This window comes from Castanea sativa, chromosome 8 (assembly GCF_040712315.1).
Source record: "Castanea sativa cultivar Marrone di Chiusa Pesio chromosome 8, ASM4071231v1".
NCBI classification, from domain to species: domain Eukaryota; kingdom Viridiplantae; phylum Streptophyta; class Magnoliopsida; order Fagales; family Fagaceae; genus Castanea; species Castanea sativa.
This window is the reverse complement of record NC_134020.1, coordinates 27648091-27659142: the sequence shown is the minus strand read 5'-3', so window position 1 is coordinate 27659142 and position 11052 is coordinate 27648091. Positions and strand designations below refer to the sequence as shown.

Below are 11052 nucleotides of genomic sequence, written 5' to 3'. Positions count from 1 at the left end.
TCATTAAAAAAATTAATTATTTTTTATTTTTTATAAAAAAAAAAACTCTGGCACTCTTCAAATTTTGGGGCAATGGCCCTTAAACTTCTTGTCGTTAGTAGTCTTAACGCTACAACATCCACCTATGCATCAGTTCTACAGGATTTGAAAGCTTAATGGTTTTGGTTGTGAGCTGTGTGAGATTTTTTGCTATTATTTATAGGTCTCACTGCACTTTTTGGTACTATTTATGGATCTCATTATACTATTTTAGTTAACTTTTACCTTTATCTATAGTATTTTTAGCAAAAAATTTTCAGTTTAGCAAAATAAATGGATCCTAAACAGACCCTAGTGTGCGTTTGGCTCCTAATTAAAAAGCCAGCTTATTTTTGCTACTATTTATGAGTCTCACTGCACTTTTTGGTACTATTTATAGGTTCTATTGTACTATTTTAGCTAACTTTTATATTTATCTACTGTACTTTCAGCAAAACATTTTCAATTTCAGCAAAATAAACAGATTCCAAATAGACCTATAATAATACGGTAGGACTTAAAATCCATGTGTGACCATTTTGATTGCCGTGAAATTGTGTCTCACGATTGGATAATTTTAAAACTAGAAGGCTTTGGTCTTTGTTATCTCTGTTAATTGCTATGGCTTATTAGTTTAGGCATCAAGGTAGTTGTTATTGTTGCAAGGAGCGGTGGGACTACGAACGGTCCTGTTAGTACCATGGACTACGAGATCCATGGCAGTTTCATTGTGGGAGATCCTCTCTCTAGAACAAATTGAAACCCAGCTTCTCACTCTCAAATGAGTGAAATTGATTTTTGTTTTGTTTTTAAGTATGAATGTAACGTAACACTCACGTAATAGACGTATCAATTTGGTAAATGTGTGAAGTTCAGAGTATACAGGTTCAAATAAAATTTTAGGGGTATAATAGTCCCTATCTCAAAGTTCAAGGGGTGTCTTGCATTTTTCCGTAAAAAATTTCTAAAAATTCTTCTTAAACCAAAGCTCTTACGACACTTGTTAAATTTTTTCTAACTATATTTACAGTTTTGATTTAAAGAAGAAAGGATTATCGAAAAAAAAGAAGAAATAAAGGAAATATTTATAAATATTTATTGCAATGCAATAAACATAGTCGTTACATTCGCTGAATGCAAATTAAGCATCAGTAGTACAGTACTAGTTACAATTCCAAAAGCAAAACAACTTAACCTTGGATGATCATTACCATTTAGAACTCCTATGCTGGTTTCCAACAAGAAATAGCATAGATAATACGCCCCTTCCATCCTTGTAACATCCATTGGCCATCCTTGTATATGACAAAATCCTTATGATACTCCGACTTCACTGCCTTCTTCGCTACCAGCACTGCTCTTCATCTATTGGGAGTTGCCTGAACCCAGCCCTCAAAGTCCTGACCTCCCATTTATCGAAAGTCTCTGGTCTTTCAACCCTTTCCAAACCTTCACACGCTATGACGTTCATAGCATCCCTCCCAATTCTCTCTTTCTCAAACTGCAACCTTTGGTGATCTTCGTAAGGCATAGTGGCGTCAAACATATCAAACAATGCAGAGAAGAAGAAGAGTGCCTCTCGAAATCGTGTGAGGAAGAAGGGTGCATTATATGCTCCATTAACAACCCCATGCACGAATAAATCTGGATTGATTCTTTTGATCAGGTTTAGGACAATGTCCCTTGGACAGTTTATTGCCACTGTTTCATCAGGAATGTTCTTTAACCGACACATACAGTTAACAACAGTTAGTTCATCCCTGTCAATTTTGAGATCCTCCAATCTAATTGTCTCCCACTTTTGTGCTATGGCATTGTACTCAAATGGGACATTAATTCTCTTGCAGTAATTTTCCAATCGTCGCCCTGTCTCCTCAACCCTTTCTGCAGGCCGAAAGCCGGGTTGGGGAAGTTCAATTCCCGTTATACGAATCTTGAGAGGTCCACCAGGTATTATAGAGAGACGTTGGATAAGGCAGGGCCATTGGAGACCATAGAGAATGCCAAAATCAATAATATGAAGTGTTGTTGCCTTCTGTGCTTCTGCTAGTTTTCCAATTGTTTGACTAGCAAAGAAATATGACACCCTCTTGAAAGGGCATACTGTCATAAATAGTTGGATAGCTTTTAAGTAATCAGCAACTGATGTCCCATTACTCTCAAAGGGTGTGTAAACTGGAATCCTGGTGCCAGCTAAGCGTGCTTCAAGGGCATTAGCAAAGTAATGGGCTAATCTCTGGTTCCTATCTCCAAGGGGAGAAGAGTGTTGCCTAATCTGCTTGAGTAGTTCATTTGCAGTTTTTTGATCACTACTTGCCACATATTGTGCACATTGAGTTAGCAGACCCCAAAAATCTACTATCACCCCCTTTTTACCTTCATTCTTGGAAAGCGTTGTTTTACCATGAGCTCCTTTGGAATGATCGTTGTTCTGCAACTTTTTTCTTCCTCCGTTTCCTCCAGATTTATGAAGAGCACTTGATGCAGACGTGCTGTCTCCACCAGGACAATGCAATATCTTATCAAACTTCTCTAGCAGCTTAGAATCAACTTCTCCGTCATCAACCAATGAATGTTTTTTGCTCCTCCCTTCTTCAAGATTGTCAGTATCCTCACGCTGATGATTTTTATTTCCTCTTGATCCACTTGGTGAGGTGTAGCTCTTCTCTTGCTTTCCCACCATACCCCAGGTGTACTTTGGAGGCACTGGTGGGATGCTTTCCGTATCAAAGACTTCATATTTGCCATGTCGAATGGACTTAACTGCTATGCCCATCCCTCCCTTGACTTGTGCAAATGAATGCGTCTCACTAAATGAATCAGGTAGCAAAAAGTTTCACTTTGAGAGTCAATAAGAGAAGTTTGTATACAAAAGGAATTGGATTCCCCTTGATCATGACTCCAATTGGACTTGAAACCTAGGTTAGAAGTGCTGGGAGCTTGATAACAGGCTTTTATAAACAAATACAGGTAAATAACGAACGATAATTGCAAATGGATCTCCTCGGACTCGAGCCGATGACTACTTCTTTATTATTTTTCTTTCTTTCTTACAGGTTACAATCCTTAATTTCTTTTCTTTTTCTTTAGAGAGAGAGAGAGAGTAAGCGAGAGAGAGAAAGAAAGATCCCCCCTCCTTTTGCATTCCTCCCCCTTAAATACCCCTTTTTTAGATGCCCTTTGGGACCCTGACTAGAAGTTTCTACCCTACTGTTCAGGTGTCATTTCCCCATTAATGCGGCCAGGGAGGTAGGTGCAGAGTCTTTAATGCGGAGGTGGCAGCCTTTGCTCTAGATATTTTCCTTAACACTGGTGTATCGAGAAGGTTCAGGGTTTCCCCCTTTAACCATTAGTCTTTCTAGAGTTAAGTTTTGACCTTCATAATGAAGCTTTGAATTCTCTTGGGCTTGTCCGAGGAGAAGCTCGTCCTCGGCTGCACCCTTGGACCCTCGGCGTATTGACCAATTCGTAGAGTTTAATTCTGGAGCAGGTCGGCCCTTCATGCTACAGTCCAAAGGCCCATATGCCCATATGCCCATTTGGGGTCCTTTTACTCCCCACAATAGCCCCTCAAAACTCTATTTTTCATCATCCGAGGAGAAAAATAGGGTTTTGATCCAACGAACACTTTCCCCACACTTTCTGTAAATAACTACACGTGTGAAAACCGTTTCGCGTTCCAAAGGATGCCACTTGGCGGTTTTATTTTCAAAAACGCGCGCATTTATTACCGTAAGTTATAATTTGTCCCCCATGTTCAACGGTGAGATGAGCATCCAACGGTCCTTGTTACTCCGTGAAAATTTGGGCGGGACAAATACAATTTCGAGGCCGCTTCCCACATGTCATGACGCTTCGGGAACCTGCGCCTTCATTTATTTCTCCAGAGGCTAATCTCATCAAAACATCAATGATCACCTTTTGTCTGCACAAATCCGTGGAAACTCGCACAACTTCAAGTCTGTAAGTTCTTGTTCCTTTTTTTTCTCTTAACCCTTTCTCCTCGGACCCTGTCCTCGGCTCCCCTTATAATCATTCCCCCTTTTAGAATTTAGCCTTTCGTTCCTTTCTGATGGGAAAGTTCAAGTGTCTAGTTGATACCGCCGCTGGGATGGAAGGCTTTAGAGCCAAGTATCGTATTCCCAGCGACGTAGGTTTAAAATACTGCCCGGTGGAAGCCGTGGCTGGTTCTAGGAAGGCTGGAGAGGTTATCATCCCAATGGTAGCCTTCGTAGAAGGTGGGATGACCCTCCCAATGAAGCCGTAACCGGTGGAGTACCTCCGACCACCGGTTGTGTCCCGATCGTGCGCCCCAAACGTTTTTAGAGTTTTGGGTAGCGTCGACGCTCTAAACGAGCAAATGGGTCCGAACCTCACCTGGCATGATGTCGTCTTCATGTACGAATGCCACAACTCAACTCGGAGTAGGTTACTACATCAAATCCCGCTCCAGTGTAGTTAGGTTGATCTCCTGTTTGCCCAAGTCTAATAAAGGCATGAAGGATGACTACCTCATCGTCTCTGGCAATTGGCACGACGGCCCCCACTGCCCTGTTGAGTGGGGAGATCCAGGTGCGACACCTTAGGATTTAACTTCCCCTAACTTCCTAAATCATCTAGGAATATGTATTGACATTTACTTGAGCGTCTGACTTTGATTTATTATATGTTCTACGTATCTGACCGTATTCTCTTATTTTGATGTTTCTCTCTGCAGATAAGCAAAACGTGCGTCCGCGCTTAAGTCACTACAACGTTGCAGACTTGAACAGAGTGCTACGCTCCGAGGTGTTCGTAAGCAGAGACCTACAACTTCGAGCGGCCCATTTGATTTTGGGGTACGATCCCGTCTCCTCGGACTTCTAGGAGATCGAGAACGCCATAATCGTGGGTGACCGAAGGCGTAGGAGAATTAACGTAGCCAGACCCCACTTCTTGGCCGACCACGACATCCCTGACGCCCCACGACATCCCTGACGCCCCACATACAGTGTTGTACACACAGCCCATAGTGGCAGTTCCCCTCGCTGTGCACCCTCAGGCAATTGCTGTCCCAGAGGAGCGGGTGTCTTCCTCGAACACGTTGGACGAGGAGATAGAACAATTCCAGTTTGAGGACTCCCCACGACCTCGCGGAAACCTGTTCGTCGTTCTTTCCGACGAGGAAGAAGAAGCCACCGAAGCCTCTAGGATAGAAGGTCTAGTCATAGCACGTCCAGACGACAACTCCATTGAAGAAGAGATGGACGAGCTAAAAGACCTTATGACCGCAAGAGGCGCACGAGTGGCGAAGAAGGGGACACGGGGGTCCCAGGTTCCCCCGGTTTTACCACTACCTCCTCCTCCTCCAGCCGACCCTAAGCCTCCAGCCAAAGATCCCAAGAAGAAAAGGAAAGCGGAGGTCCAGGGGGCTGGAGAAAAAAAAAAAAAGATGAAACAGCCCGCGCCGGCCCAGCAGCAGAACTTGGACAAGGGCAAAGGGCACGCCCCCTCGGTTGAAAGCGGGGAGATCAGAGACGTGGCCGAGGTGCGCCAAGCACCAGCTACCTGGTCTCCTGACTTGAGACTAGACGGCGCTCCCATTCCCTGCCATTCCGACGTGGGGCAGCATTAGGGCAGTTCAACAAGGTCACGCCCACCACTTAGCCGAGGTGCTGGAGCGTCCTCTTCTGCTGCCCAAGGACATGGAAACCTTGGAGAAGATGGGCCAGCCGCAGCTGTTTCTTTCGTTAAAAAGGGGTTTAGCTCTGGTAAGTTCCACCCTGCCCTCGTACCTTATATTTGTTTGTAAATACTTTAGCATATTTATCCTCCTAACGTTTTTGCAGTCCATCCAAGAAGTTTTCGCGGCTGAGAAGTTCGTGGAGGATTCTCGGAAGCGCGCTGGGATGGAGCAAGAGCTAAGGCAAGAGGCAGAAAAATCCTTAAGCCAGGCCCTAGCTGAGAATGGGAAGCTCACATCAAGGTTGGCCGATCTAAAAGAGAGAGCGATGGTGACAAGTCCAGCCTAAAGACGATGGAGACCCCGAGTGGAGGGACGGCGTAAGCTCCTTCGTCAAAGGATGACGAGCTCACCCAAGTCCATGAGCACGCTCGACTTGGAAAAGGAGCTTACGCGGGCTAGGGAGGAGGCTCGCGCCCATAAGCACGCACCTTGGAGGCCGCGAAGAAGGCCGCTTACTAGGAGTGGGGTAACGAACACAAGAACAGTGACAGAGGCCTTTGCGGCCTTGTGCCGAGAGTCTTGTCGGCAAGTCCGGGGAGAGGCCATGAATGCAGCAGGGGTTCCTCAAGCTTCCGAGCCGAGGAAGCCCGAGAACATTTGGCTTCCCTAGACATACAGGGAAATTGAAGACCCTCATGTTGCTGCCTCTCCCGCCCCTTCCTCCTGGTGCAAGAGCTTGTTCCCGATCCTACGTAACCAGAAGGTTCCTATAAAGAGAAGGACAAGTGTGATGGAGCCGAGAAGGAGCAAGTCCAAGACATGGAGCCCCTCGTTCCTTCAACAGACAAAGGGAAGCAAGTTTTGTCCACCTTTGAACTGGAGTTAAAGAGTGCGAGTGGCCGGCGGTGCCAGCTCCTCCAAGACCCCTTTCCTTAGTTTAGGGCCTAGTATAGGAATTTCGTACTCCCCTTCTTTGTATATAATTAATGAAGAAGATTTTTATTCAACTTTCGTTCATGTTGTCTTTGTTTTACTTTATACTTTTTGTGCTTGCCATGAGAGCTTTCAATAACAAATAGTTAAAGGGAAAACAGAATAAATAAGTATAACTCCACCATGCAAATAACTATGACTTCAAAACTGCCGCATAACTTAATTTAGACATCAAATAATGTTAAAGTTAGACAATTCATATGACAGTTAAACCTTTGTAATCTGACATATTGCATTCAGTAGGATGTAAGGTCCGAAGACCATTCCTTACAAAAATTCTGCTTAACACTTAAAGATGAAGAACTTGAGATCCAAATTAATAAATGGTGAGATAATGATTTCCATAAAACGGGTGATAAGAATAAGAACAGTGACAAAATATTAAGAACAGCGACAAGGTTTGTGGTCCGAGGACTACACTTCACCAAGTTTCTGTTTGATTCTTAAGAACAGTAACTTCAAATGTTAATTTTCCCAAAGTAGGAGGTCCGAGGACCCAGCATAACTAAGGTTCTGTTTAACAAATGGTAAGATATCAATTTCCACAAGGTTTGTGCTCCGAGGACTGCACTTAACCAAGTTTCTGTTTGATTCTTAAGAACAGTAACTTCAAATGTTAATTTTTCCAAAGTAGGAGGTTCGAGGACCCGGCATAACTAAGGTTCTGTTTAACAAATGACAAGACATCAATTTCCACAAGGTTTGTGGTCCGAGGACTACACTTAACCAAGTTTCTGTTTGATTCTTAAGAACAGTAACTTCAACTGTTAATTTTCCCAAAGTAGGAGGTCCGAGGACCCGGCATAACTAAGGTTCTGTTTAACAAATGACAAGACATCAATTTCCACAAGGTTTGTGGTCCGAGGAATGCACTTAACCAAGTTTCTGTTTGATTCTTAAGAACAGTAACTTCAAATGTTAATTTCCACAGAGTAGGAGGTCCGAGGACCCGGCATAACTAAGGTTCTGTTTAACAAATGGTAAGATATCAATTTCCATAAGGTTTGTGGTCCGAGGACTGCACTTAACCAAGTTTCTGTTTGATTCTTAAGAACAGTAACTTCAAATGTTAATTTCTCCAAAGTAGGAGGTCCGAGGACCCGGCATAACTAAGGTTCTGTTTAACAAATGGTAAGATATCGATTTCCACAAGGTTTGTGGTCCGAGGACTGCACTTAACCAAGTTTCTGTTTGATTCTTAAGAACAGTAACTTCAAATGTTAATTTCTCCAAAGTAGGAGGTCCGAGGACCCGGCATAACTAAGGTTCTGTTTAACAAATGACAAGACATCAATTTCCACAAGGTTTGTGGTCCGAGGACTGCACTTAACCAAGTTTCTGTTTGATTCTTAAGAACAGTAACTTCAAATGTTAATTTCCTCAAAGTAGGAGGTCCGAGGACCCGGCATAACTAAGGTTCTGTTTAACAAATGGTAAGATATCAATTTCCACAAGGTTTGTGGTCCGAAAACTGCACTTAACCAAGTTTCTGTTTGATTCTTAAGAACAGTAACTTCAAATGTTAATTTCCCCAAAGTAGGAGGTCCAAGGACCCGACATAAATAAGGTTCTGTTTAACAAATGGTAAGATATCAATTTCCACAAGGTTTGTGGTCTGAGGACTGCACCTAACTAAGTTTCTGTTTGATTCTTAAGAACAGTAACTTCAAATGTTAATTTCCCCAAAGTAGGAGGTCCGAGGACCCGGCATAACTAAGGTTCTGTTTAACAAATGGTAAGATATCAATTTCCACAAGGTTTGTGGTCCGAGGACTGCACTTAACCAAGTTTCTGTTTGATTCTTAAGAACAGTAACTTCAAATGTTAATTTCCCCAAAGTAGGAGGTCCGAGGACCCGGCATAACTAAGGTTCTGTTTAACAAATGACAAGACATCAATTTTCATAAGGTTTGTGGTCCGAGGACTACACTTAACCAAGTTTCTGTTTGATTCTTAAGAACAGTAACTTCAAATGTTAATTTTCCCAAAGTAGGAGGTTCGAGGACCCGGCATAACTAAGGTTCTGTTTAACAAATGACAAGACATCAATTTCCACAAGGTTTGTGGTCCGAGGACTACACTTAACCAAGTTTCTGTTTGATTCTTAAGAACAGTAACTTCAAATGTTAATTTCCCCAAAGTATGAGGTCCGAGGACCCGGCATAACTAAGGTTCTGTTTAACAAATGGTAAGATATCAATTTTCACAAGGTTTGTGGTCCGAGGACTGCACTTAACCAAGTTTCTGTTTGATTCTTAAGAACAGTAACTTCAAATGTTAATTTCCCCAAAGTAGGAGGTCCGAGGACCCGGCATAACTAAGGTTCTGTTTAACAAATGGTAAGATATCAATTTTCACAAGGTTTGTGGTGTGAGGACTGCACTTAACCAAGTTTCTGTTTGATTCTTAAGAACAGTAACTTCAAATGTTAATTTCCCCAAAGTAGGAGGTCCGAGGACCCGGTATAACTAAGGTTCTGTTTAACAAATGGTAAGATATCAATTTTCACATGGTTTGTGGTCCGAGGACTGCACTTAACCAAGTTTCTGTTTGATTCTTAAGAACAGTAACTTCAAATGTTAATTTTCCCAAAGTAGGAGGTCCGAGGACCCGGCATAACTAAAGTTCTGTTTAACAAATGACAAGACATCAATTTTCACATGGTTTGTGGTCCGAGGACTACACTTAACCAAGTTTCTGTTTGATTCTTAAGAACAGTAACTTCAAATGTTAATTTTCCCAAAGTAGGAGGTCCGAGGACCCGGCATAACTAAGGTTCTATTTAACAAATGACAAGACATCAATTTTCACAAGGTTTGTGGTCCGAGGACTACACTTAACCAAGTTTCTGTTTGATTCTTAAGAACAGTAACTTCAAATGATAAAGGTACTTATAACTTTGAAATGTTAACCAACAAAAGCACGTTTTGTTAATAATAATACCTTCTAAGGTTATTTACATTCCACGGACGTGGTACAATTCTTTCATCTAGGTCAGCTAGCCGATATGACCCTATGCCTGCTACTGAAACAATGCGATAGGGGCCTTCCCAGTTGGGTCCTAGCTTACCCCAACCTGGGTTCTTAGAAGTCCCTACAACTTTTCTTAGTACAAGATCACCAGGTGCAAGTGGCCTTAGCTTCACATGGGCATCATATCCCCGCTTTAGCTTCTGTTGATAGTAAGCCATTTGGACCATAGCTGCCTCGCGTCGTTCCTCAAGTAAATCAAGACCTTTCTCCAAGAGTCCATTGTTATTTTCCGGGCTAAAAGAGCTCGTCTTTAGGGTGGGAAAACCAGATTCCAGAGGTATCACCGCCTCGGCTCCATAAGTCATAGAGAATGGCGTTTCTCCCGTGGACCTGCGCGGTGTGGTCTGATACGTCCATAGAACATGAGGGAGCTCTTCTACCCATCTGCCTTTCGCATCGTCCAACCTTTTCTTAAGCCCACTAACTATGACCTTGTTAACGGCCTCGGCTTGCCCATTTCCCTAAGGATAAGCTGGGGTGGAGTATCTGTTTATGATACCCATGTCACCACAATATTGCCTAAAGGCCTTGCTGTCAAATTGAACGCCATTGTCGGAGATAAGTGTGCGTGGTATACCGAATCTAGTGACAATATTTTTCCAGACAAACTTCTTGGAATCAACATCTCTGATATTTGCTAAGGGCTCGGCCTCAACCCATTTGGTGAAATAGTCTATTCCCATAAGAAGCCATCTTTTATTTCCTACTGCTCTCGAAAATGGCCCCACTATGTCCAATCCCCACTACGCAAAAGGCCAAGGACTAGAGAGAGGGTTGAGAACCCCTCCAGGTTGATGAATATTAGGGGCGAACCTCTGGCATTGATCACATTTTCTGGCATAGTCCTGAGCCTCCCTCTGCATGTTGGGCCACCAATAACCCTGAGTCAGAGCCCTATGGGCTAAGGACCTTCCCCTAGTGTGGCTTCCACAAATCCCTTCATGCAGTTCCTCGAGAAGTGCTTCCGTTGATTCAGGGTGCACACACAACAAGTACGGTCCTGAGAAGGATCGTTTGTACAGTTTCTGGTCCTCGGATAACCAAAAACGTGGCGCCTTACGACGCACCTTCTCTGCTTCAGACTTGTCCTCAGGAAGGATGTCGTTCTTAAGAAAAGATATGACCGGATCCATCCAACTAGGTCCAAGCCTTATTAGATGGATGCGAGCCGCCTTGGCGGGGATAAGAGTTGGCTCTAGCAAATCCTCCACAAGGATAATCCGGGGCAAATCCTGAGCCGAAGACGTTGCTAACGTAGCCAAAGAATCGGCGTGGGTGTTTCCACTCCTAGAGATGTGAGCTAAGACAAAGGGGGCCAAATATTCCTGCATTCTTGGGTCCCT

General features: G+C 43.3%; 1 pseudogene; it reads right to left on the bottom strand.

Moving 5' to 3' along the window:
* Window positions 1-1241: 1241 nt before the first annotated feature.
* LOC142606115 (scarecrow-like protein 14) lies at window positions 1242-6289 on the bottom strand (annotated as a pseudogene).
* Between the last annotated feature and the right edge of the window lie 4763 nt (window positions 6290-11052).